The sequence below is a fragment of the Onychomys torridus genome, chromosome 16 (genome assembly GCF_903995425.1).
Source record: "Onychomys torridus chromosome 16, mOncTor1.1, whole genome shotgun sequence".
Lineage (NCBI taxonomy): Eukaryota > Metazoa > Chordata > Mammalia > Rodentia > Cricetidae > Onychomys > Onychomys torridus.
In genome coordinates, this window is record NC_050458.1 from 59,864,444 (window position 1) to 59,889,769 (window position 25,326).

At 42.7% G+C, this 25,326-nt stretch overlaps 1 pseudogene; it reads right to left on the reverse strand.

Annotated features, from left to right (window-relative positions):
• Nucleotides 1–8,842: 8,842 nt before the first annotated feature.
• LOC118596734 lies at nt 8,843–22,282 on the reverse strand (annotated as a pseudogene).
• Nucleotides 22,283–25,326: the final 3,044 nt, after the last annotated feature.

Consider the following 25,326-nt stretch of genomic DNA (forward strand, 5'->3'; position numbering starts at 1 on the left):
AGTGATGTCTTCACTAAAGTCTACCTTGGAAAAGCAGTGGGTTTAAGGAAATAACTCATAGGAATATGGGTGAGGGATTACTTACAGGAGCATGGATGACTCAAGGCAGCTCCCTCACAAAAGTCTTCCCCCAGCCTGGGTGACAACTCATGAAAGCTATATCCTTGGAGGTTCCTGAAGTATTTGTAGTCGGCTTCCCAGATCAGAAAGGCTCCTTTCCTCAGCAATTGTTATTGCTTGTAAAACACTGGAGGGGGTCTTGTGAATCTCGTTAGTTTTAGGAACTTCCTGAGACTTAGAAGAGGCTTGCTTCCTAAGTCTAAGAAGGCTTCTTCAGGATTAAATGTTTGTTTGGAGAAAATTGCTACACACTTCACGTCTTCCCCTGGGTCTTACATGCCTTCTATCACCTCCTCCACAGTGATCCCTGAACCTTAGAGGGGGTAATGAAGATATCTGGTTGTTTTATTTTTTATTATATCAGTAGTCACTTGTTTTTAAAAGTTGATGGATTATGAGTCTTTGAAGTATAACAGCTAGTCAAAAAAATAAGTTTCCCTCCATGTCCACTTAGGGCTGACAGCAACAGTGATCTATGTACATAAACACAAATATTTTAGTCACATCACGTTCAGCTTCCCAAGCCACTGGCTTTTGCCACAGTTCACAGTAGCAGATATGAATTCTATCATATGGTATGGACCTTAAATCTAATTGGTTACATGTATAATAGTTATAGCACTATTCCATCAATGGGGCCATCTTTCCCAGCAAATGGATCCTATAGCATGCATAATTCATATTATTGTAAGACCATGGCAAATATCCTCCAGCAGCCTATTTGACACCTTCTGGCACAATGGAAGCCAGCTAGCAAGAAGGAAGCTTCCAATTCAATCCCAGCTTGATTTCTCCATATCCTGCAGCCAAGTACATGGTGCAACAGGACTTATTGTCTAGTTCTGGCATGCAGCTAATAGCAGTGACAACCTTCATGGTTTGGGGGGTTCTGGGGACCTTTCAGGCTAAAAACTCACAGAGAAGTATCCCACACAGCACCAGAATTTTCACTGAACAATCTCATGGTTTCTGGGAGTGCCTTTAGTCTTTTCTTACTCACACAGGGTGCCTACGTTGAGCCTCCTGAAGTGCCGCCTTTACTGATCTTCCTGATGTAAAAATTCTTCCTGATTTGTAAAAAAAAAATTACAGATATGAAAGACACTCAATGGTTAGAACTAATAATGAAATGTTTCTGCGGAGGAAGGTCAGGATTTCTGGAGGCCCACCTCCTTCCATTTCAAATAAGTGCCAGTGGGTTTTGAATGGATAAGGGGATACTAAAGAAATATCAACAAGATCCAATATAGTATGAGGAGATTTCACTGTTTCTGTCAACTGTTTAGTCCAAAAGAGTTGGGCACAGCAACACGGGTGGAAGACACCATCGAGTCTTCCATGAACCGCAGATATTTTCCATGAGCCACCCAGCCCCCTTCATCCCAAAGGGACTGCTAATGCTGCAGGGCCACTGTGTCTCTCTCCACCCATGATGATGGTCTCAGTAGGACAAGTGCTGCTCAGCCTGGCTCACAACCAAGAGCAACATTCTAACTGCAAGGTCTACTCCAATTTCCCTTTCCACTGGCTCCCCCTGGTTGTTAACAAGATGCTGGGATGGATGAACACTCTCCACCCTCAGAATATTTTTTTGGTAGGGAGAAAGTATACCCTGAATACTCTAGGGGGTGATGCCCCAGGCTTTAAAGCCTTCCAAATGCTAACTAGATATACAGCATGCCATTTTCTGTTGAATTTTTCTCTAGCAACTCTAGCTCTATACAAACTTTGCCCATTTGCTTGCTTTGGAGAAGCTGCACTGTATGTTTTGTTCTGATTGCTTTTGCATTTTAAGAGCCCCACTTACATACAGACAGGGTCATTCAGACCCACCAAGGTCATTCAGATCCTCCAAAGCTTATTTACTTCAGAAAGACCATGGCTCACTACAGAGCTCAGAAAAGTCATGAAAGCCTCACATCCATCCCAGATACCCTTGAAATCAGCTTCCTTCCTTACTGTCCCATGAACATGTTTCTATGTGGCCCAGTGCATTGGGTGGAAAATACAGCCTCTCTCATCCTTTAATTCCCTGTGGCACGCTTGTCCTGTTATTTTCCCGTTTTTTATTCTCTTGGGGATCTCAGAGGGTAATACACAAGCCCCACATAAGCTAGTTCATCCAAGACTGATTTCCCTTATATTACTTAGCATTACGCAGTCTTTGTCTCAAGGAGAGATGGGCAGTTATATGACTCAGCTTCTCTGTCTTCACAGAACTCACACTGTCCAATCCACCCTCTTGTCCCATAGTCTCATGAGTCTCATCTATGACAGGTTTTTCTCATTCAGTGTTTAAAAGTTGTTTTACCCCATTTCATAGAATTCAGTTGCTATGCCTGATTAGTATAATTTTTTTTTAAACTAGGCCATTGTTAGGGTTTCTATTTGCAAGTTGAATCATGGATTCTCCCTTTCTTTGTACTAGACGTCAAAACTGAGGGACAAGTCAGGCAGAGAGCTCCAGGGAAGCAATTTCATGGTTGTCACCTAGGCTAAGGTAGACATTTCAGCCATGAAGCTGACTTTGAGTCATTCATGTGCCCATAAGCAACCCTTTACCCATATTCTTGTAAATATCTCCATTACATGTGCTGGTTCACCAAGTTGGACTTTGGCAGCATTATTATCAAGTATTGGTCTGCCTTTATCCTGTTTGGGTGAGTAGATGCTTATTCACGTTGCCCCAGAGAAATTACACAATACAACTGTCACCTAATCAGAGATCAACAGAGCCAAATATGAGTTGGGTAAATGTGGTTGTATGGCTCCTGGAATGAGTACTGAGCCAAGCAACAGAGACAGATTTATGTGAGGGTGGGATATGTGCATAAGAGAACCTATTATACTACCTTTCTGCATGTGGTATGTCATGGTGTCTCCTTGTTGTAGTGGTGGTCCCTGAAATGTGGCAGGATAGGCGACTAAGTCCAAGCTATCCAAGTAGAGAGTCCTTGGAGGGAAACCCAGGGTGGCTATTGTCCACTAGCTGTCATTGAGAACATGCCTCATGAGTATGAGTATAAGCCCATGGAGCTACTGGATTATATAATACACTGCAATCTCTAATATATATAGGTCAGAAGCATAAACAGGCTATTGTGTCTCTTACATGCCTTTTTTTTGTAGATGACAAGGCATGCAACTGAGGCTTGAGTGTCTTCCCCAAAAGAACTTGCTTCAGTAAGGGAGTAATAAAAATGGGGGAAAAGACATGTGGCCTCTACAATAACCAATGATTCAGAAAGAAAAGGTGTGGTAGTTTGAATATAATTGCCCCATAAACTCATAGGGAGTAGCACTATTAGGTTTGGCTTGGTTGGAGGAAGTGTGTCACTGTGGAGGTGGGCTTTGAGGTCTCATATATGCTCAAGGCATGCCCAGTGTTTCATGATGCCTGCAGATCTAAGATGTTGGACACTCAACTCTTTTTCCAGTACCATGCCTGCCTGCATGCTGCCATGTTTCCTACCATGATGATAATGGAACTAAACCTCTGAAACTGTATGGCAGTCATAATTAGATGCTTTCTTTATAAGAGTTGTTATGGCCATGGTGTCTTCTTCACAGCAATAGAAACCCTAACTAAGACAAAAGGAGAAAAAAGAGAATGTGAGATGGAGCTTCTGGCTTGTTGTTTCATACAGCTGGCAGGGTACAAAGAAAAAAGAAACAGTTATTATTGTTTATGAAACCTTAGGTTGGGGTTCTGGTGAATCTTCTCAGCTTTAGGAGCTTCCTGAGATTTATGAGTTGTTTACTTCCTGAGACATCTCCCTTCAAGATGGAATTTATGAATTGAAAGGAAATCATTGCACAACACAGTGTCAGAATAGCAAGAAGGAGTTATATTCACAGATTATATACCCAAGCCTGAAAATCATGAACCAATACTCTAGGATGTGAACTTTAGAACACAGAGCTCCATGAATCATGAAACAGAAGATTCCAACACCACACATAATCTACAAATCAGTAGCAGAGCAGGAACAAGGAAACACTAACATTTACAAGGGAGAATGACTTTCAGACCCTGGGAAGGGAAGCCTGTAGAGCTGGTAGGCAGACCATGGTAGCCTTTTCTCTGGATTCCGTAACCATAGATTATAATTCACCAAAAATAGCAGTTTTCAGTTTCATCAACACAAAGCCTGGTGTACATTTATTTGTTTGAATTACTCTTAGAGAGTAACTGCAGGAATTCCTCAGAGTGTTGACTGTTCCTATTTTACAAACAAAATGCTGGAATCAGTGTAACAAAATTTAGTATGTTACTTGGAGTCCAGAAGTTGGGCAATATTGAGGATAGAAAGAAAGAAAGCTTAATAGATCTTCTGAAGACTGCATTAATGCAACAAGCTAGAGGTAAACCATCTATTGTCAGTAATTCAAGAGATTAAATTCATCTGTGTAATAATGTACAAATGGCTGTTGATCACCTAAATCTGGTGGCATGTACAAATAAAGAGATTGGAAGTAATCACTCTTATCTTTAAAACAAGGAAAAAAGAGGTGAAAATCCACACCTGTTCTTGGACTCATCAGAAAATTGAGATCAAGGAGCAAACTCCCACCCTGAAATTTGGACAGACAGATGGACACAGAGTTAGGAGTAAGTACAGAGGATCTCAGTGGAGGGAAATGTAACTGGAACAGGATATGCAAGAGCCCCAAAGTGGCGGTGGTACCTCAAGGATAATTTTTATGAACTCCTGGATGCTCACCTTGAATTAACTTGGTAGTAGAACTCTGAATGCTAAGTATCCCATCTTAAGGTGGCTCCAGATTTTCCTAAGTTGTATTTCCAGTAATACTTCAGTTCTCATGGTGAACAGTGAAGGGATCAAAACAATCCACTCCTATTTCCAGCAGCCGGAGGAAAAACTGAATAATTTTAGGGTTTAAAAAAAGCCCATTCTTCACAACAGAAGCCTCTTCTCTCAGACAGCTTTTCCAGATCCTTGTGCCTCCCTAGAGGAAGGCAGTCATCCAATTCATTTCCTGCACAGTCTTTCTAACCTATGTGTACCGAGAAAGCACAAACAAAGAAGTGCTTGGGAGACTTACAGTCCCACAGGCCTACTAAAACTGTGGGGATTTGGGACTGGAGAGATGGCTCAGCAGTTAAGAGCACCTGACTTCAGTTCTCAGCACCCACATGGTAGCTCATAACCATCTGTTCCAGCAGATCCAACACCATCTAATGCACATACGAACTTGAAGGCAAAACACACATCCACCGATAAAATAAAATAAGTATCTAAAATCAATTGCTTAAAAAGGTTTCTTCCTAAAATCACAGGCTGCTTCTCTGACCCCACACTTTCCCACCACTTCAATAGGCCCCGGCATAATACAGAGGATTATATTTGAAATAGCTGCAAAATGAAGGTTCCATATGAGGAGCAGTTCTTTGGGAAACACCCAGACAATAGGAGATACATAAAACCAAGGCCTCCAGCAGCACCCAGAGCTGTAATCAACATTAAACAGAGCCCAACGCTCAGCAAGAATAGCATAAAACTTTACAGTTAAAAACCCATTTTCCTCCCTCTCTAATATGTCACCTATGTCCATAATTGACAAAACACCGTAAGGCATCTTACAAGGTAACAACAAGCCAGTGTAAGGACACAAAGCAAGTAAAATAATCAGAGAGATATCAATTCTGGAATTCGGAGACAAGGAATTTAAGCAATAGGATTAGTGCATTAAGGTCTCTGATGACAAAGTAGGAATCACCGGGCAGTGGTGGCACATGCCTTTAATCCCAGCACTTGGAGACAGAGCCAGGCGGATCTTTGTGAGTTTGAGGCCAGCCTGGACTTCAGAGTGAGTTCCAGGAAAGGCACAAAGCTACACAGAGAAACCCTGTCTCAAAAAAAAAAAAAAAAACAAAAAACAAAAAACAAAAAAAAACAAAAGCAAAAAAATAAAAAATAAAAAGTAGGCATTGTAGAAGAGTGGATGGGTTCTGAAAGCAGGGAAGAGAGGCACTTTAATAAAAAGTAAACAGCAAATGGAATTGAAGACACCACAGAAGCAAAGAAGGATACCAGGCCAACAAGATGGGTGAGGTTCTTTCTACCAAGCCTGATGAGCAGAGCATATCTGGGACCCATGTGATACAAGTATAGAATTAACTCCTACAAGTTGACCTTTGACCTCTCCTTGTGCACCTGTGGCATGTGTACACACACTCACTCACTCACCACCACCACCACTAACAACAACAAATTGATGAATGTTAAAAATAAATAAATGAAAATGTTTTCATTGGACTTTGACAAAAAAAATGAATTAATGGACTGGAACATGGGGTGAAAACTGAAATGTGAAGAGGAAAAAGAGTGGGTATAAAGTAAAATAAATGTCATTCAAAAAACAGTGGGCAATTTCAAAAGTTGAAGTATTTATGTATTTGTAGTATAAAAAGGAGAAAAAAAACAGGAAATAAGGAACTTTGAAATTAGTAACTTCCATGATTTTCAAAATTTTCACATACCCATCCTGTCAGGAGCAAAGATATTCTAAAAAGATAAACCTCACCCCTCACTTTGGCTACCAGACTGCAGTGACAATAGGCCCAAAGAAAGTGGAATTCCCCAGGAATTTCATGTAGGTTGAAGGGAAGGGTTAAGAGTCTATTGCCAGCAAGAGGGGAAACATACCTTCTGGAAAGAGATTTCACAGTGAAGACAACGTGGAGGACAGATCTGGAGCCAGGAGCCTAGACAATGTCCAAGACTGCTAAACTATACATTCTTCTTACCCTCCTTTTAAAAGTTAAACCTCATGTTAGGACCTCCAAAATGGACTTCCAAGTTGGCAGACTGGGTGCGTCACTGGACTCTAGCCACACTGAACACATTTCCTTTTTCTCTGCTTTTCACTTTGACTTGTTTCTGTAAGTGGCCCATTGAGAGGGGTGGCCAAGCCTAGCAGCCAGAACCTAGTCTCTGACGTCAAAAGTAGGGAATAAAGAAATACTTAGGAGTTCATTAAACAGGATAAATAACAACTTATAAACTCTTAGGCATTAATCAGTGTAGCCATATCATACTCCAACTCAATAAACTAAAATAAAATGAAAACAAAGTGAAGAAGCCAAGGGAAAAGTCTTAGGAGCTAGACCTATGTAGAAATAAGGATGATAATTGTATAGACTGCTTTGCAGAAACCAGGTAGGCAGGAAGAAACTAGAACAAGACTTTCAAAGTACTTCAGTACAACTCAATAACCTGGGGTTTTATATCTAGCAATTTTTCTTTCTAAATGAAAAAAAAAGACTGTTGAACAGAATATGAAGGCATTCATTGGCAGTACAGTATTCCTATGAGAAATGTTAGAAGTTCTTCAGAGAGAAGAAAAATTGTATAGGTCAGGATTCTGATTTCTCAAAAGAAGGGGCTAGTGTCTGTGAAAGAATAGAATAAGGAAAATATCTTCAAAAGCTCAAAAATAAGTATAACTAATAAACCAAGAGAAGGAGGAAAATGGTATCCTACCAAATGTTTTATTAAACCAGGGAATGAAAACATAAAGAGAGGGTAAGACTTGCTAAAGGAATAAGTAGAAAATGGTGACAAGATAGTAGGTATTAAGTGAATGACAGCACCACACAAAGTAACAATGAGTAGGCAGCTTAAATATATGCAATTAGCTGTCTCACAATTCTGCAGACTTTAAGTCCAAGATCAAGGCTCTAACAGACTCAGTTTCCAGTGGGGCTCATCTTGCCTTCTACACAAGCTTCTCAGCGCTGCCTCCTCAGACAGTGCTTCTGTAGTCTATGTTGAGTAGTGGTGCATCCAGGCACAGTGTGGAGGAATGATAAGATGAACTGGGGAGACTGATATGGTGATGAGTTAGTAGACACACACACACATACACACACACACACACACACACACACACACACACACACACACAAATTCATGAAAAAAAAATGTTAACATGGAACCAATTGCAAGATGCAGAATTTTCCATTCTTCTCTTCTCATTACTATGGCTAAAAACCCAACATGAATCACTTTAAGGGAGGAGGTGATTTTGTGTCATGGTTTGATGGTGAAGGTAACCGCAGTGCTCAGGGGACTGAGTTAGAAGAATCACAGTTTCAGGGATAGCTTGGTCTACACAGTGAAAAATCCATGAAAAGAAAGTGAGAATAAATTAGAAAGTTGAAGAATCTAAGGAGAAAGGGAAGCCTGTGAGAAGAGAATATAACCATGGTAAAGATGAAGCAACTTCTTTAGATTTGTACGTGATATAAATGTTTATGTGTATTTTAAGAAGCTTTACACTCATAGGTTTCTATGTAGCTTTTTCAAGGGGTTTTAGTGTTCATTTTCCCTCTCTATACTCTTTCCTCTACCATGCCCTCCCATCCATCCTTAATCTCTCGCTCCACTCCTCCCCATCCACCTTCATATCACCTGCATTCTCCCTCCTCCTACCGCTCTCTTTTATTAATAAATGTATTGAGAACCTCTGGGACCTAAGCCCTGTAGAAAACTGAAAAGCCAAACAAGAGCTGTCTCTACTGTCAACAAGCTCACAGTTTGGAAATAGAACTACAAAACACAGAAAAACAAAACAAAATAGAAAGGAATCGGGACTAACCATAGACAGAGCAGGAGAGCACAAACCTCCATGTGGAGTTGAGGTGACCATCCAGGGGTCTCTTGCCACAGTCCCACCCCCCCGGGTCTCCAAGCACTCACAACAGGCTGGCCAGTTGCAGGGAGGTAGAGTCCACCTTCCTATCTAGCGGCAGAGAGGAAAGAGAAATAGGGTGTTTGACACTGGTTCCCAGGCTGCCAGAAGACCGGGTCCTGAAGTGGGATAAGGTCCTCAGCAGCCTAGCACTGTGAAATGCAGCGAGCATGGAAACGCAGTGGGTCACCAGGATAAAACAGGAAGTCACCACCAAACTTTCCTGTAGCTGGAAGTTTCTTCAGTCCCACCCACCCCCACTTTCCTGTAGCCACTTACAAAATAATCACTCAGAGGCTTGTATTAATTACAAACTATATGGCCAATGGCTTAAGTTTCTTGCGTTTCCAGCTCTGTCATCTTAAATTAATCCATTTCTATTCATTTATATTTTGCCACATGGCTGTGTTGTTACCAGTCTGCTGGCATGTTGCTCCTTGGGTGGTGGGCTGGCATCCCTTCTGTCTGCCCGACATCTTCCTGTCTCTCCCTTAGATTTCCCACCTGACTATAACCTGACTCACCATAGGCCAGAACAGCTTCTTTATTAGCCAATCATAGCAACACATACTCACAACATTCAGAAAGACCATCCCACAGCACTTTCCAGCTGCTCTGGGGAAGAAACCTCTTTCACACAGATCTTGTTAGATGCTGTAGCACAGTTCTTGTGAGCAGGACCACCAGCCTAGGCTCAGTTTTGGATTGCACATGCCAGTCCAGGGACTTATTTTTTATTGGCCAAGATATGGCAGTGGCCAGCTGGATGAGCAGGGCTCATCTGGGCAAAGGGGTCACCCAGTTTGAAGGTCCTGGTTGGAGAGAGGAAGAGTCAGCTTCCTCTTGCTCCACAGAAGCCTGGCCATCATCACTGTTCTCACTCCCTCTGGTAGCTTCTTTTCCAGTGGCTTCTTGGCCTTCATCAACCCGAGTCCTGCTCCAGCTTCTCCCTCTTGGCAGCTGGCTCTCTTACAATCTTCTCCAGGAGCCCCAGACACAGGGTCTCATGCACCTCAGCTGCCAAAGTGCTCTGCTCCTGAAAAATGCTCTCATTAGTGTTTGAGCAATGCCAGAGCCTGCCAGAGTCCAGCTCCGGATGAAGGCAGGGTATGAAGATGGGTGGATGCAAGAACAGTGACAGAGGTATCAGACATGGGATAGATACTTCTTCGTTTCACTTTAGGAGAGATGGACAGAAAGGAAGCATATGGGAGTCATCCCCAGTGGGACAGGTCCCAACAGAGGATGTAAGGAGTTGGTGGGGAAAGGAAGTGAGTCAGGCCATGGTGGTTGAGAGAATCTTGCAGCCTAATTGACTATCAGCCAGAATGCTTCTTTATTTATACAGAATTTAGTAAACAGGGATACATTAATGATGTTCCAAAACATAGATCATATTATTTTTGTTTTTGGATATGTGTTTCACTTCCATTTGCTCATCTTCTAGTCATTGTTAGTAAACTATGACAAAACAGAGTTTTCTTTTTCAATCATTTTCCCTCAAGTTTTGACATCATTAATAAACAATTATCATTTTTACTCATTAACCCCATGACCCAATTTTTAAGAATCTAGAGGCATATGACAGCCTGTGCTCAGGCTGGTAGCTTTGGTTGTTTCAAGGACACTAGACCAAAACAAAATCTTCAAGCCACCCAGGCTTTTTGTCATGTCCCAAGCAGTGTATGATTAACACTTAGTAGTCAGAGTGCCCAGGAAAAATCCTCAGGCCAAAGCTGCTGCAGTTATTATTCAAATTCTGGCATAATACAATCAATATTCATATTTATATCTTTCTAGAATTTGTCTAGATGTCTAATCTTGGCATTCTGTTGTTCCTTGGTCATATGACATAGTGGCTCTACATGAGCTAACTTCTAAGAAAGGGAAGTCCTGCTTGGTGGTGGTGGCACATGCCTTTAATTCCAGCACTGGGATGGAGGTGGGGTGGGGTGGGGTCAGGGAGAGCCAGGCAGATCTCTGTGAGTTCCAGGCCAGCCTGGTCTACAAAGCGAGATCCAAGACAAGCACCAAAACTATACAGCAAAACCTTGTCTTGAAAAAACAAACAGGGGTTGGGGATTAGCTCAGTGGTAGAGCACTTGCCTAGCAAGTGCAAGGCCCTGGGTTTGATCCTCAGCTCAAAAAAAAAAAAAAAACCCAACAAAACAAAACAAACAAACAAACAAAACAAAAAAGAAAGCGAGGTCCTGACACTTCATACTTTTATCATGTTTCTACTTCATACTTTGCTCATCAGTATGTCTCTGTAAGGCAGAGTTATATGCCACATAATTGTCTGAGTGTACAGTGGGAAGAGGCTTGTAATCTGAACTGTGGCCAACTCCTTTAGCCCACCAAATCTTATTGACATTTTAAAGTTTACTTTGTTTTAATTATCTTGTTCCTGTGTAAGTACAGGGACAGATGTTTCAAGAATGTCTCATAGCCTCATGAAGAGACCTCTGGCTTCTTTATGTGTCACAACCTTTAAGGCATAAGAAAGACCTTCAATTATATAAGAATATCCCCCTAAAAGTGGTGGGAATGGTATGTTCAGGGCTTTCCTGCAGAAGCTTAGAAGCAATATTCCTGGGAGAAGGTATAAATGATTTATAAGGAATTTTCCACCAATCCAATATCCCCAAATTGTACAAATATTAAAAGTGCCCCCCAGGTATGCAACAGGTGGAGATAAAAACCAAAGATGGCATGGCAGCCATCATGTGGCTTAGTTTTGCTGGATCTTTGTCAAGCAGCTGTGCTGGCTTTATGACTTCTGTCATTCCATTCAGATATGGCTGTGCTGAGGGTCAAATCATGGTTTCAGGAATCCAAGCACAGGCTGCTAACTAGGGTCATGGATGCCTATTTTGGCCAAGAGCCAAACTTCTTTGGGAACAGAAGAGGAGGCCCAGGGGCTAGTTGCTATGGAATAATCCTTCTGTACCCTGCGCATATCTATTACTCTCATTGGTTAATAAAGAACTGACTGACCTATAGCTGGGACCTGTCCCACTGGGGATGACTCCCATATGCTTCCTTTCTGTCCATCTCTCCTAAAATGAAACGAAGAAGTATCTATCCCATGTCTGATACCTCTGTCACTGTTCTTGCATCCACCCATCTTCATAACCTGCCTTCATCTGGAGCTGGACTCTGGCAGGCTCTGGCATTGCTCAAACACTAATGAGAGCATTTTTCAGGAGCAGAGCACTTTGGCAGCTGAGGTGTATGAGACCCTGTGTCTGGGGCTCCTAGAGAAGATTGTAAGAGAGCCAGCTGCCAAGAGGGAGAAGCTGGAGCAGGACTCGGGTTGATGAAGGCCAAGAAGCCACTGGAAAAGAAGCTACCCCAGGGAGTGAGAACAGTGATGATGGCCAGGCTTGGAAAATTCTTGGAAGAAGGGCAGAGTCTGAGAGGTCTCCAAAAGACACAGAGGGAGCAAGACATGCTGGAGGACAGGTAAAACCATGAGCCATGTTGCAATACATAGATTAATAGAATTGAGCTAATTTAAGTTGTAAGAGTTAATAATAAGCCTGAGCTATTGGCTGAACATTTATAATTTATATTAAATCTCCAAGTCAGTTATTTGGGAACTGGTGGGTGGGAAAAAAAGTCTGCCTACAGCTAGTTGTGGTGGGGTCAACCTAACATGTCTGCTGGGGGAATCCCAACTACCAGGTGCTCTGATAGCTCCTGCAGGGCCCCAGCTCCCCACACCTGCCAGTGGCCACTGGTGACCTCCACTACCAGCATCCTCCTGCTTATTTCCTCACTCATGAGAGTCTCCAAACATATCCTGGACGCTACTAGTTTTCTGACTTCTAACGGAATCTCAATTTAAACACACACATCTAAAGAGTCAGAGCCAACACTCACATAAGAGGGAAAAAAACATTTGGAATTTGAGTTGTCTAAGAATGATTATTTCCAACTTTACCTTTAAATTTCATGATTTAATTTTTATAATAGCTATCTGAACAGTATTTCATTGTGTAACTATAGCACATTTTTATTATCCGTTCATCAGTTGATAGACATCTAGGTTGTGTCCATTTCCCATCGATTGTGAATAGAGCAGCGGTGAACACAGAAGTATCTGTGTAGTAGGATATAGAGTTCTTTGGATATATGTGTAAGAGCAGTAGCTGGATCATTTGGTAGATATAAAAAAAAAAAAATTTTTTTAGTTTTTTGAGGAAGCTCAACAGTGATTTCCACAGTGGCTGTGCCAGTTTTTACTCTCTTCAAACAACAATGAATAAGTGTTCCCCTTGCCCCAAATTCATGTCAGCACTTGTTCCTGTCATTTTTTGTTTGTTTGTTGGTTGGTTGGTTGGTTGGTTGGTTTTTTTATTTTTTTATTTTTTTGTCTTTATTGTTTTGGCTTTTGGAGATAGCATCTGACTATGCTGGAACTAGCCTGGAACTCACTATGTAGACCAGGCTAACCTTGAACTAAGGGAGATGTGCCTACCTCTCAAATGCTAAGATTAGAGGCATGGGGGCCATATTAGACATTCTGACTGGGGTAAGATGAAATCTCAACACAGTTTTCATTTCCATTTCCTTGATGACTAACGATGTTGAACATTTGTATTTCTCAGCCATTTGTATTTCTTCTTTTGAGAACGTTTTTAGTTCTATTCCCCATGTTTTAATTGAGTTGTTTGGTTTCTTGGTGTGTTGTTTTTTGAGTTCTTTGTATATTCTGGACACTAGCCCTCTGTCGGGTATATAGCTGCTATACATTTTTCCCGTCTGTGGGTTACCTCTTTACTCCAATCATAGTGTTCTTTGCCATACAGAAGCCTTTTTTAAGTTTTGTATTAGTTTTCTTTCTATTGACATGATAAATTTCATGACCAAAAGCAACATGGGGAGTAAAGAGTTTATTTGGCATACAGGTTACAATCTATCATAGAAGAAAGTCACAGGGCAGGAACCAAAGCACAAACTAGGGACTAATTGTGTTTACTGGCTTGTGCCTCCTGGCTTGGTCAGTCTATTTTTTTTTAATCCAACCCAGAACCTCTTTCCCAGAGGGGACACTACCCACAGTGGGGTGGCTCCTTCCACATCAATCATTAACCAAGAAAATGTCCCATAGAACTTGCTTGCAGGACGATCTGATAGAGACATTTTTCTCATTTGAGATTCCTCCCAGATGACTCTAGCTTGACTCAAGTCGACAAAAGCAAAACAAACAACAAAACCAACACAAGTTTCCTATTGGAGTTACCCTGTAATGGGAGAGTGTAAGGCCTTTCCTAGAAACCTTAGGCCACCAAAACAAAACCCTTGTGCTGTGAATGAGTTACTAGGGGCTAGTGCTCTTGCTTACTCTCTAGAACTTGATGCTACAACCTTACTGTTGAAAGTAGCACATACTTGAGTGGAGAACATAGCACAAACAAGGTGGCACCAACCTGGAAGCATCCTCTCTACTGTCTGGCTTTCATAGTACGGGGAGGTTCAATGAATGTTCCTGGGGAACAAAACTCATCATTAATTTTACCATTGGGATGGGAATTTACAGCTAGCCAAGGGAGACTGGGATGGCACAGAAGCGCAGTAATAGATTGGAACTGGAAGCAGCATAGTCAGGTTAGCATGACATGATTACCAACAGCTATGCATGTGATTATAAATTCATGCAAACACACAAGTGAGGATGCCCATATACACATTTCTTTGCTTTCTAAACTGAAAGGACCTAAAAAAGGGGTGGGGGAGGCATTCTAGTTGCAATGAACACATTTATATGAGTTCTTCTTTTCTTTTTTTAAAAATCATTCTTCAATTTAGTCTCCTTAGAGAAATGATGAATTCTATGACTAGGGCAGAGTCTACAGAGGATCAACTCAGAGCATCTTGTAGTGTTAAAAAATAATAAAGTGAAAAATTGAAAAGTTATGTTGAAAGGACACAGGAGTGTCGTGACCCACATGGCTTGGGTCCTGGAACTATGGCTAGGGCTGGTGAGGGAAGAAAGAAAGGACAGACACACAGACACACATTCAGGAATGCCAGGATCAGATGGGGTCTACTACCACCACAACTGGGAACCTCAGAATGGTTATTAAGTAAAGCACAGAGGGAAGGGTGAGCTGGGTTCTTTAAGAGCTCTCTGTGTGTGCATAGTTCTAAAGGGGGAAGCTGCAGCTGCTTGCCTTTGCGCACACTGATCATCATTCATAACATTCAGACTTAGACTCCTGCAAAGAGTTTTGCCTCTTCTTGAGCCTGACCCAGATGGGGAAAGAGCTTGAGCCATGGATTGGAGGCTTTTGAGTTCTCAACACAGTAGTGCTCATGTCTACAATGCAATTCACTTGGGACTTCACTCACTCATGGCTTCTTTGGCTCCTTACAGAGGAACATAGAGCAGAAGAGTTTGGGCCACAACATAATAGTCATATTGAATTATAATTCAAAATATAAATGAAATACCCCCAGAGTCCACATGACTGAATAATAAGAAGTGGAGGGGGCAAATCCCCCATGCAGAACAATGACTTTTATGCAAAAATTCCATATTAGGAGGAGGAGGAGGAGGAGGAGGAGGAGGAGGAGGAGGAGGAGGAGAAGAAGAAGAAGAAGAAGAAGAAGAAGAAGAAGAAGAAGAAGAAGAAGAAGAAGAAGGATGTGGTGGGTACTGTGTTCCCTGAAATATTGTGTGTTCCCCGAAATAAACATATCTGGGGTCAGAGAACAGACAGCCTCTAGAACAAAGCCAAAAATGGTGGCTAGAAAATGGGAAGAGTAAGCCATAACAGAAGTTGGGCGGTGGTGGTACACACCTTTAATCCCAGCACTTGGGAGGCAGAGCTAGCCCCATCTCTGAGTTCAAGGCCACTTTAGAAACAGCTAAGCGTGGTGACCCATGCCTTTAATCCCAGAAACCCAACCTTTAATCCCAGGGAATGGAGGCAGAAAGAGAAAGGTATATAAAGCATGAGGACCAGGAACTAGAGGAGAAGTAAAAGCATGTAGGTAGTTAAGCATTTGGTTAGTTAAGCATTCAGGCTTTGGAGGAACACAGTTCAGCTAAGATTCATGTGGAGGAGGACTCAGAAGCTTCCAGCCTGAGGAAACAGGATCACCTGAGGAATTAGCAAGGTGAGATAGCTGTGGCTTGTTCTGTGTCTGATCTTCCAGCATTCACCCCAATAACTGGCCTCGGGTTTGATTTCATTAATAAGACTCTTTAAGATTCCTGCTACAGAAGAAGAAGGAGGAGGAGGAGGAGGAGGAGGAGAAGAAGAAGAAGAAGAAGAAGAAGAAGAAGAAGAAGAAGAAGAAGAAGAAGAAGAAGAAGAAGAAGAAGAAGAAGGAGAAACAAAAGCAGCAGCAGCAGCAGCATTCTCCACTTTCTAATGTGGAACGTACACATTTACTTCCTGAGAAGGCAACATGGAAATGAGGAGAAGGGAGTCCAGGCTAGTGTAGAAGAATGAAAAAGCCCAGCCAGGTGATGGAGACCACCCATGATCCATATGCCATGTTCAGAGGAGGGACCAATGATACTTTAACTTTGTAATCTGCCCTAAACCTACAACCTCCATAAATCAGAAGAAAAACATTAGTCAAAGTACACCAGAAAGACAGTTTATTCCAATAAGCATGTCTCAAAACAGTCAAAGTTTCAAGACTTGGAAAGAAGGGATTTGTGGTGGGGTGGAGGAATTAAGAGAGAATACAGGGTAAGTTCTGAGAACATGCCAGCTCACAGGAGCCTAAGGAGGCAAGATTTCTAAATATAGTGTGGTGCACTGAAGCCTGGGACAGCAAAAAGACATTAGATAAGCTACAGAGACATGAACAGATTGTAGATTTACAGTAACATAACAGTATTGGTTCATTGATTTTAACAGATATTCTGTATCTTAAGATGGTAATAGCCAGGGAACCATGGAAGTGTCTATGGGAACAATGGACTCTGTGCTCCATTGTTACGTAAGAAAAACTGTTTAATAACACCAAGACTGTTGCCCAAAGTAAGAAGTAAATATTCTTGGCTCACTTTGCACACAGCACATAACCCAGACTAGCCTCATGACAAACAACAGCAAGGAACTCAAAACCGTTTGTAAATGGTCAGTGATCCCAACTTTGTCTATTTCCTGAGGCTCCTAGATATTAAAAAAATACAGATGGATCATAATAGAAAATGGTTAGATCCAATATTTTTCTTATATTTCTTAAATGCTTCAAATAGAAAAATGAACATAGGCAGCATAGTGTAATAGAGCTCGCTTAGCCCATATAATAGGACTAAGGATTCATAACATGTATTAATTCTTAGGATATTACAGTCCACTGAGTCACAACTATACATTAACTAATGATATCTTAATTTCAGATGGTTTCAATTTTGTTCTCTGCCTACAATTAATATTTATTATTATTATTACTATTACTATTTCCAGCTGCTAACACGGAGCTACACCAGGACAATTAACATCTTCTCAAGAGCCATGAGGTAGATGTTACCATAATCCTCGTTTACAGGTGAGGAAAATTAAACCAGCCACAGTGTCACCTGGCAAAAGTGGACTTAGTATGCAGACTAGACAGTCTGGTATAACCAGATATTCCATTCTGTCTCTACCCAAATGCATTAAAAACACGGGCAAGAGGCTTTGCAGCTGTTGCTTGGTTGTTCATTTTTATTCTTTAGTGATTTTAATGTACTTAGATCCTATTCACCCAGCATAGCCCTCTCCATCTCCTTCTAGACATGTATGACTACCCCTAACATGTACAATATTTTTTAAGCACCATTTTATTTTTTAATTAACATTTTCCCCTTATTTTACATACTGACCAGTTTCCCCTCCCTCCTCTCCTCCAGTCCTGTTCCTCATTCCCCTCCTCACCCCCCAGCCTCCCATCTACCCCTCTCCCCATCTATTCTGTCTCCATTCAGAATGGGGCAGGCCTCCCAAGGGCTTGAACAAAGCATTTTGAGGCAGGGCCAAGCTCCTCCCCCTGCATCAAGGCTGGGCAAGGTAATCCAGCACGGGGAACAGGTTCCCTAAAGCCAGCTAAGAGCCAGATCTTTAAAATCCTTCACTGAAGCTCTCTGTGCGGACACACACACAAACACCAGCCTTCAAGGCTCCGGAAAGACCCCCTGTTTTCCAGAACCTCTTTAAGAAGGACATGCACCAGGCAACAGTCCATTCTGGTTTCCAGAGAAAGCACCTTTGTGTGCTGTTCTCAGCAGGCAGTGGGAAATAACTCAGTGCTCTGCCTCTAGTGTGAGCAATTTCTCTCCACCTAGTAGCCTCAGGAGATCCCCAAATCCAGTTCAAGACCTCAAGTGGCAGAAAAAAGACACATACCCCTCCAGAGAGTCGCAGTTCAAGAGGCTTTGGCTTTGCTTCTTGGGCAGAGCCACGCAAGCATGGTACCTCCCAGAGCCTTGGGACAAGAAGGAACCCAACCCGCAGGGCCCACACTGTGGTCATAGGGTGCCCTCCCCTCGACCTGCGCACAGAATCTTGCCTCCTCTGAAATATATTTATGGTGAATACATAACATTTTGATTCAGTTTAAAAGAATAAAAAGGAATTCGAAGGAAAAATAAAGTGTATCACCCTCAAACCTGAGTATTTAAAATAGCACTTCTTTTCTTTGCCTTCTGCAAAGTTATCTGTATTAAAAATTTCCCCAAAACACAATTTTCTAAATACATTGTTTAATTAAGATGCTACATTAAACTTTTAAGATGGAGTCAGGCATTATAATAATAATATTCCAGCAGCTTTTATTTGGAGAGAAAAGTCACTCTTCTCCTTCAAAGGTAAAGCAGTCAGAGAAAAAGACTACATTTCACTCACCTGCTAAAGCAGCCCCCACTAGGATCTGTCCTCATATTTTGCTGAAGACAGAAGCACTGTGTTGCTCTCCTGTGATCCTGGGTCAGTCAATTAACCTTTCTTTACCTTAGCTGCTTCCTTCTATGCAAGCAGAATAATAAGAGTATCCAGTTCGCCAGGGATCCTGCCTGACCCTCCTTCCAGCCAAGCAACCACCACCTTGTGGAGTTCTGCCTAACTGGTCCCTGGAGCAAAAAGAATTGTCTCATCTGGGTTTGTTAGGGGTTATACACCCTCCTGAAGGAGTGTAGAGGGTCAAGAGAACCTCATTTGAGTATCCAGCCGCCCCCTGCCACGTCTTGTATACAATCTTCCCTTGCATGCATATGGCCCATGGGAGAGGCTGGTGTGTATAGGTCAAGGAAGACTAGAGGAAGCTTGTGTGGAGGTAGGGGTGGGGCTTCATCTACTCTGCTTAGGGAAGGTCCCTCACCCCTGCTCGATAAAGGCTTTCCAGGTGTGGCCTGTTGGGGAAGTTGGACCCACACTCTTCATCTCCCCCATACCCTATGCTCTGTAAGGAAGCTAAAAAACTCATTGGTTCCCCAGAGTGAACTTGGGTGGAATCATGCCTCGGTTTGCCCTTGCAACCTTAGAGAGAATGGTAGGCCTTGTTTGTTTTTAAACACACCAGGCTTCAGAGAGGATTCAATAGTATAGACAATTCACATGGTTAGCATTATTACTCTCAAGGAGAAATGCAGCAGCCTGTGGACTCCTGACTATATGCAAGTACTTGGTTTGCTCTTTAATGCTTTTTGTATTGAAGGAGAGTGTATAGCTCCAAACCCTGACTCTTGAGATTTAGAATTAAACATGTAATCATCATATGTGCTTGGACACCTCTATTTTCTATTTGTCTAGCTCCTTCAGACAGATCTATTATATTGTTGCTGTAACTTAAAAATACTATTTTTTGACAATATGGGGCAGGGGGGCAGAATTCTATATATAACTTGACTATGAAATATCACCCACAGGCTCACATGTTAGATGCTTGCTGGCCTTATTTTGGGAGATCCCAGAAATGTTAATAAGTGGGGCTTATTTGGAGTGAGCAGGGGGTGGTCCTTTGGGGACCATATCTTGTCCAGAAGTCCCTTTCTGTTTCTTTTGCTGCTTCCTTCTCGGCCACTGTGAGATAAGCAGCCCAGGTTTCCTGCTACCCATGATGGCCTCACCGTGTACCCAGCATCAAGGAGACTGTGGACAGAGAGCCTGGAAGCCATGAGCCAAAATAAATTCTTCCCAGAAGCTGTTTATTCATGTGCTCGGTCACTTCGATCCAAGAGTAACTGATTCAAAAATGTTTAAGCAGTTGCACAGGCTTCTTCTAATTTATGTCCTAGGAGGAAGCAGGGGGAGATAGGAATTATTTGAAATGTCCTGCCAGCAATCAATACTTCAATAATGGCTGTAAATATAATAAAAGATTTTTATCAAAAAATCTAAGACTCCCACATTGATGGTTATGTTAAAGAATATGAAGAAGACATTTTTTTGCAATTGCTAAAGGAATGAACGTGTTCAGGAAGGTCGCTGTCCAGGAATGTTATATGGGCTTAACTGTCCTTGCACAAACATGGAAGGAGAGTTTAGCAAGCCTGTCTGGTGTCTGAGCAGAGCCAGAGGTTCCCATGGTTCAGCATCCCACCAATCTCCACAGCACAGGTCACTCCACCCAGCAAGCATGGCTGCTCTTCACCCAGACTCCAAAGCGAAGCTCTTCCTTTGACCCTTCCAGAGAGTAATCAGATGCCTGCTGCAAAGTGTGACTTTGTTCTCATAACTTCCTGCCCATCAGGTCTGGGCACTGGGTAGAGTTTGACCTATGGCTTGTGTTCAAGCGACAGCCTCTCAGGAAGCAAGGTTGCAAGGATGAAGCGTAGACTGGACCTTCCACCCTTCAGAGGCTCTCTCACTGACGAATCATCAGGAGACTTTTGATCTGCCAAATTAGCCCTAGAACAGGCTACATCGACTTCCTGCCTGCTCATTGGTCCTCTGGTTCTTAGTCAGAAGTTAGGCATTGGCATCAGCCTAGACTATCTGCAAACGCAATCTTACAGCAACTCACCTGCTATGTCCTTCTTACCTGTGGCCTACCTGGGAGTTCTTCATTGAATACTTAAAATGCTTCCTCATTGTCCCCACCCCCTACCCCCTACCTCATTTTTCTGTGCCTTCTAACACCCAACACAATAGTAACAGCCTCAAGTCTAACCTGATCCAAGCCTCAAAGTTTTCAAACACTTGCATTATTAATGAGCTCAGGTTGAAACACTGTTTCCATCATTTTTAGACTTCAACCGTGGGCAGTTTCAGTCCTTGGTTAGACCTAACCTCATGGAAATGTGCTCTCATTCATTTCAGTGTGTGAGTGTATGTGCATTGTGTGTGTATAGTGGGTGTGTATCGTACATGAATGTGTATATGCATTGTAAGTGTGTATATAGTGTGTATGCTTGAGTGTATGTGCATTGTGCATGTGTACATATTCTCCCCTTCATGCGCTCGTGTGTGTGTGTGTGTGTGTGTGTGTGTGTGTGTGTGTGTGTGATGTAACAAAATTTCCTGGGGAGATGCAACACACATGTCTAATTATCCCAGATAGAGAACTCTCAAAAGACCAAAGTACAAATACTACCAAAATCCAATTTAATGAGCTGATGAGCATTACTGGTACTACTTACAGGAATATAGATGAGGGGTTACTTATAGGAGCTGAAATGACTCAAAGACAAGTATATAATCAATGCTCACCCAAACATGGGTAACAGCTCACAAACCTGGGAACCTGGAGCACACTGCACAGCCTACAGGCAGCTCAGCAGGCTAGAGACTGTCCTTTCCAGGTGCCTCAGTTGGTCCAAACCTCTTCTAACGCAACTCAGCTGGTTTCTGTTTCTTCCAGGCACTTCCAGGTCTAGTCTCAGAATCTTCTTCACAGCTGGGCTACTCTGGAAGTCTTCTTTGTAGCTCAGCTTCACTCCTCTGAGAGAGACTCTCAGCTTCCATTGCTTACTCTGACAGGGAAGGGACTAGTGAATCTGGTCAGTTTCAGGGACTTCCTGAAGCACTTTTGAGTTGTTTTCTTTCCTGTTTAAGTAACTTCCCTTCAGGATGGAGCATTTCAATCTGGAGGAACTATTGTACAACACTCCATCGCTTCCTCCAGCTCTTAAATTTTTCCCATCCCTTCCTCTGTAATGATCCCTGAGCCTTAATGGGTATGACTATAGATGTCCACCTATGGCTGAGAAACAGGTCACCATTGTCATGGTAGCAGTTACTTGTTCTCTGGAGCTTTACCTGGGACTATGAGTTGAAGCTCATAATAACCATGGTCTATGGACATAATCACGCAAGTTTAGAAGACAGTTTGCAGTCATATCCATCTGGAAAAACCATACAAGTCACTTCCCCTTTGGGACCTGTGATCTCCCCAGTCTTTTTTTTTGGGGGGGGGGGCAGGGCTTACAGTACCAGATGTGAACTCCTTTTTGTGGAGCAGACTTAAATCCAATTGGAATGCTGTTGGTCTTACCCATGATAGCGATAGCAGGCCACTATTTCACAAGCAGGTACATCCTGCCTGGCATGTTAATATTTCAGCAGGCAGGGTTCACAGCCAAGCAGAAATGTTTGTGACAGTTCTCCACTGACAGCCTGTGTGGCCCCTTCTGGTGTTGAAGAATATTAGCTGAAGATGTGTTACATTTGTTTATGCTGTGGAACTTTTGTTTAATGATGCAAAGATGTGTTGCATTCTTTTATGTTGCATTTGTTGAACTCTGTGAAGCTTTGTTACTTTGTCTGCCTAAAACATCTGATTAGTCTAATAAAGAGCTGAATGGCCAGTAGCTAGGCAGGAGAAAGGATAGGTGCATCTGGCAGGCAGAGAGAATAAATAGGAGGAGAAATCTGAGAAGAGGGATCTAGAGGCAAGAAAAGGAGGAGAGGACTCCTCGGGGCCAGCAACCCAGCTGTAAAGCAAGCCATGGAGTAAGAAGTAAAGAGGCATATGGGTATATAGAAAGGTAAAAGCCCAGAGGCAAAATGTAGTTAAAGAGAAATGGTATAATTTAAGTAAAGAAAAGCTGGCAAGAAACAGGCCAAGCTAAGGTCAGACATTCATGAGAAAGAATATATTGGTTAAATTATTAAGGCCACTCCATGTAGTTAAAAGAGAGGTTTATTTTGTGGGGTAACTTACAAGTGAAGGGATAGGTTACAGGGTCTGGGAAAGGTATGGCGCAGTCCGGCGGTGTTCTCTGGAGAACTCTGCTTGGTCTACCTCCAGCGTCCAGGGTCCAGGAACCAAGAGAGCCCCCACATCCAGATCCCGGGTCTTCAGCATCCTCTCTCAGCCCCACCTTGTAGGTGTGACCATTACCAAAGCCTCAGTGGGGGTTGGAACTTCCAGGTCAAAGCTGGAATGGCTACCCACTACACTCCATGTGATTTATTTGAGAGTTGGGTGGCAGGTCCCTCAAAGAGTCAAAGAGAAAAGAGTAAAAAAAAAAAAAAACAAAAAACAAAAACAAAAACAAACCATCAAAAAACCCAAATACATTCTGGCACTTTTAAAACCAGCCAGCAGGATGGGAGTGTCCAGTTCAGCCTTTGCTTAATTTCTCCATGTAGTATAGTTGAAGCATGCACATGTGGTGTCTTCAACCATAGGGTCTTACTCTCGAATTCTGAATACAACAAGCAATGGCAGCAATAGTCTTTATTATTTAAAGGCCCTAAGGGCTTCTATGGCCAGCAATTCACAGAGAGGAAGGCACTGGGATTTCCATTCAACAATTGCATGGCCTCTCAAAATGTTCTTTTCCACCCAGGTAGGGTACCCTTCAGACTTAAACTCTTTAGTTGTTGGTTCAGTTACCAGGAGATGTTCAGTGGCTATGAAGGGCACTGGTCCTAGGACAGCCTGAGTGACATTGGTCTTATGACTTACATACAACAGGTATCACTGCTGTAAGTATACATGCCGCCTTTGTGATTTTTGATCCTATGCCACGCCAGAAAGCAATTTGTTCAGGAGGACTTCAATCCAGCCCTGTATTGGATAAGCTGTTTTCATAGCTGCTGAGGTATACCCAGCTGTGGATACCCTTGTTGCAATGCTGTATATGCCTCTATAGTTGCTGTTCTAGTGGGTGCACTGATCTGCTCCTTTCCATGACTGAGCCCAGAACCCTAATGGAGCCATTTGCTCAGGCTGTTTTTGCGATAGGCTACATACCCTAGCTACAGCCTCTGAACTCCTGGTGACTCCTAGCAGGACACACAGCTGTCTAGCCTGTCCTGCAAGGATCTTAGCCAGCTCAAAAGCCCCTTGTGCCTTTCTGTCCTAATCCCATATAACATTCTTTATCAAGTAATGCAGAGGAAAGATAACTTAGGCAAGATGGGGTATGAAAATCTGCCAATATCCCGAGTCCCCAAAATGCCTGTGGCTCCTTCCTTTACATTGACAAGCACAGGCTGTTGCAGGATTTTATCAATCATAGAATGCCACAAGAACTATACAGCTGCACCTGGCCTTTGCACTGTGTGCAGACTGATTTCCCACCCTCGTTTCTTTAGATGCACCTTTATGCCTCTCTAACAGTTTTCTAAATATGCAAATCACTCAGAGGCTACTATGACATCATTTATACAATGAAGCCTTTTCCAGAGGAAGGGTAAGACAAGGCCACATCCTGGACCACCGTCTCCTAAGAAATAGTGGTGTTACAAAGATACCTTGCTGAAGCACTCTGGATGTCTATTGTCATCTGCTCTAAACATGCATCAGGTGATTTTAGAGGTTCGCAACTAAGATACTAAAGTTGAACCTAAGCAGGGATTAACATCGCAAAGGTTCCAGCTGTTTGTATCAGTTGCTTCCTGCACAGATCAAGGTTGGGTACCAAGCACAAATAAGAGGCTCTATCTTAATTAGCTTGCTGTAGTCCTCCATCATTCCCTTTGTGCCAGTAGGTTTCCATGTCCTAAAGCTCTTCCACAAGCTGCTCTACATGTCTCCATCCCTGGTGAGCTCAGTGAGTCTGACTTAATGGCTACTACTTGGGGAAGGAAGAATGTGATCTTGCTCTTCCCTGCTACACCTGCAAGCTCCTGGACCAAAGAGGCCCTGGGTTAGCATTGTGGCTGTATATATAGCAGTTGCCTCCCCCTTCACCATACCTGGCTGTGGGGGGGCGGGGGTTTACAGACTGGGCAAACCATTTCCACCCCTAGCATAATTGTTTGCTGGAGAGAAGCATATCTTCCTTAGTATGGAGCGAGAATTACAACCCTGGGACAGTGTAAGTGTTACAGCTCTAAGGGGACAGGTATCTTGGCAGCCTGGGGCCAAGAAATACAAAAAAGGGACACTGCACAAGAAACCTCACACAAGAGATTTATTGGAAAAGACACAGAAGGAGGGTGGCTGCCCCTGCTTGGGTGAGAAGCAGTCAGTTGGGAACTGAGCAGAAAGCAGGTTTTATATATGGTTTCTAGTGTGTGGGGGGAAGGGGGCAGTTTCCAGGGTAGCCTGGGATTGGTGGGATTCTGTGGCCAGATCCTGGGGCAAGTT